Source organism: Mizuhopecten yessoensis, unplaced genomic scaffold, assembly GCF_002113885.1.
Source record: "Mizuhopecten yessoensis strain PY_sf001 unplaced genomic scaffold, ASM211388v2 hete_36147496, whole genome shotgun sequence".
Taxonomy (NCBI): Eukaryota; Metazoa; Mollusca; class Bivalvia; order Pectinida; family Pectinidae; genus Mizuhopecten; species Mizuhopecten yessoensis.
The window spans coordinates 255-3731 of NW_018485943.1; the positions used below are offsets into that span (position 1 = coordinate 255).

The following is a 3477-nucleotide window of genomic DNA, read 5'->3' on the forward strand; positions in this document are numbered from 1 at the left end:
CAGTACAAAGAGATCTACTGTACTCGAATGATATAAGTCATCTGGTAAAAGATCAAAACCAAGCTTTAAAATAGAAAAATCTTGAGGTTGTGCATAGTTGCCATTTGACTTGACATTACAAATATCACATAAATCGAGGCTTTTGTCGAGGTTTTGATCCTAAACTCTACACCTGTTTTGCTGGCTCCCATAAAGCCCATAACTACATAATAATTGACTCGTTTTCTTCCACATCATTTGATACCAAAGTGCTGGTAAGGAATGACATCAGTAATGTTGATGCAACAATAATGTAGCAAAACTTCTAAATAATCTACATAGGCACTAAGACCACATTCGGATAGAGCAGAAAATATTTTTATGGTTAACCAAGTTTAAATACATTGTACCTCAATTTTAATTACAAAGCATGCAAGGCCTTCATGACAAGCTTAAGCTTGTGCAATAATTCTTATTTCCATGATTTGGTGACCGTTTATGATGAGGACATCACCATTTTCAGTCAAATGACATTTTGACGGGTCATGGGTGGTTATTAAGCAATACAAATATCTTATATAGAAAGAGGTAGGATAAAATTAAATATTATTGATCAATTACAGAAATATTTACATTCACTGAAAAATGAGACTTATGTCAGAATTATTTCTTTTATGATAACAAATAATTTAAGCAATATCAATAGTACATGTACAACAAACCTCAAATCACATGACATAGAAAAAAAAATATCAAGTTAGAAATAAGACAAATGAAAAATGAAAAATTATGATGTTGTCATTATGGAATAAATGTAAATATATTGCACATATCAGGTGGGCTGTTTACTGTCTGAATCCACCACAGGACACTTCAGCAAACGGATTAGAGTCCTGTGCAGTTTGACACATGAGTTGTGCCCCAGTTGGTTCCTTGGGTGGGTAGCTTGGTCAGGATGTGTTGTCAGTTAGCTGGGACTCAAACCTGTCCAGCAGTCTCTTGATTTCCTTACTGATGCCGTCGGTCAAGGAAAGTAGTAAATTGTTTAACACTCAAAGATTGTAACAATTACATCGAATAATAATGAACATTGAAATCTGGTTTAGTCCCTAGTATACACAATTACATTTCTAGAACCTGTGTGTAATTCAAACCAGTTTATGGAATAGGGAATGATTGTAAAACATGTATATGCTTCAGCTTTGATGGAAATGGAGAACAACCCGAAGTCTAATGACAGAATGGAGCTGAACACAAAGTCGTACTAAAGTGAATGAAGCAGAAAAAATAAGTCACATTGACCTACATTTAATGTTATACTCGTCCACATCCACATACGAAGTTTAAATAACTGTTGGACTTTCAGTATTAGTCTAACCAGGATGGTTGAAAGATGGATCGAAGGAAATGGCAAACACTTCATAACCTCACTATATAACAGGGACATGACTAGAGGCTGAGGGGCCTTAATAGCTCACCTGGTAATTTGTTTCCAATTTAGAACCTGCTGACTACCATTCCAGTTTATCAAAGAAGTACTGGTACATGAAATACAAACGGCAGGAAGGACTAAATCCATTTTGGTGCGTTAGACACCAAAAACATTAGTGTATTCTTCATGCCCAGCAATTTGGTATATGGTAATAGCGTAGGGATCTCAACTATTTCAATGTTATGACAGGGAGGTAGTCTCCAGGGGTGGATCTAGACCTCTGGGCCAATCCTAATAGCATAAATGTTTTTTTTTCTTTGTGTCTAGCAATTGTATATTTGGTTATACTTATAGGGTGGGGATAAAATCTCTCAATTCATACTATTGATTTACCTCTATTTCCCCCTATTGGGCCCCACTCATCTGCCCCCTGGGGGAGGGGGGCACAAACTCCATTTAGGTTGCTCTTGGCCAAATTTGGTCAAAACCCCTCCATTTGTACAGAAGGAGAAGAATTTGGAATATTTATTTCTATTTCCCCTCATGACTTGATAAACTAAAAATGAAAATCCATGTCACACACTGCTTATATTGTTTTACTATACAAGCCAGTTTACAAGTGTAGAAGGATACATCTGGTCCCCTAGTCGGTATACTGGTCCCATGTTGTTATTCAGCTCTTCACACTTGGCCATTAAGGCGTACATCGCCTGAAGGAGACATTAAAGAGCAATTATATAATAATACACGGGATTGATGAAGCAGCTATAACTCTGCTATTGTGAGTAGTCATATTCAAAACTCCTACACCAACTGTCAATGATGTGTGTAGCCTTGTGTCATTTCCATACCAAGATGTACCTTTATCTTGTTGATTCTTATTGTACATTGCATTAGCTAGAGGGAACTTCCCTTTAGCTCAGTGGTAGACTAGGAATCTGAAGATCGAGGGTTCGATCCCAGGTGGAAGCATACTATTCTCTTTCTGTTACAATATTAATGAATGCAGTAGACAGAATGCATTGGTTTCACTATTGTACTGTGGAGTTGTTCTCCTGAAAATGAAGTGCAATCTTCCTATAACAACAAAAAGAATTCAGAAACAAGCAAATTGCTCAATATATGTCTGTATTCAGCACTAGTCCTTGTTCTAGAACATGCTGCTTCAGTGCTTACTATAACATTTTGTCATTTAAACCAAAACTAATTTTGTTTAAAGTCACATACCTGTTTTTCATTTCTGCAGCTATTATATCTTAAGGTAAAAGCAAATAGAGAATTGCTGGTATGTCAACATAGGTATATTCTACCAGTTAATAATCTAAACCATAACAAATACACATGGTTATCTCCCTTGCTTTATATATATTATTAGTCACTCCAGGACAGAGTTGATGGTTTGTGAGGAAATTCAAATTTGTTTTGCACATCAAATCACTTCAAAATTCTGTCAAACCACAAATCATTTCCTGAATGACTTCACTGTGAGTTGAACTAATTCGAAAACAGGTCACGCATAACTGTAACTGGTTCATTATATATTGTTTTCAAATTCATTATATGTATTCACTGATCAGTAGCAATTATTCTAATAATTGTCACAACTTTTTATCATAGAAATCTAAATATATCTCAGGTTTACCAGATCCCCTGTTCAAGTTGAGTGACCTAAGATGTTATCTGTGTGTGAGCGATGAGAAACCTATTAAATATAGTACACTATACTCCATGGTATGTATCTTAAATCTTTCCATTATCAATTGTAACAGAGCAGATGAGAAGTGTTATTCTCCACTCTGTGAGCAGCAATGCTGTAAATACAACAGACACTTGATATTTTACCTTTATACTGCTGTCCACAGAATCACAGGTAACATCGACAGAAGTTTTATAGGCATCCAGACATCCTACTGTTATGGCGGACATCTTTAAATCAAACAAAAATAAAATAATGTTTATATTGAAAACATTTTTATGTATTAAGTGAACACTACCAGATTAAACAGAACCTGAACCTCATGTTGAACTCTGACCTCACATAAGTAACACCTGTGAGCTCTTACCTT

The 3477-nt window shown here is 35.6% G+C and overlaps 1 long non-coding RNA gene across 1 annotated transcript; it reads right to left on the bottom strand.

Annotated features, from left to right (window-relative positions):
* Positions 1 to 732: 732 nt before the first annotated feature.
* Positions 733 to 3340, bottom strand: LOC110445038. Its single transcript, XR_002462309.1, has 3 exons — positions 3254 to 3340; positions 2045 to 2121; positions 733 to 990 (listed from the first exon to the last, which is right to left on the bottom strand). It is a non-coding gene; the product is annotated as an uncharacterized LOC110445038 (long non-coding RNA).
* Between the last annotated feature and the right edge of the window lie 137 nt (positions 3341 to 3477).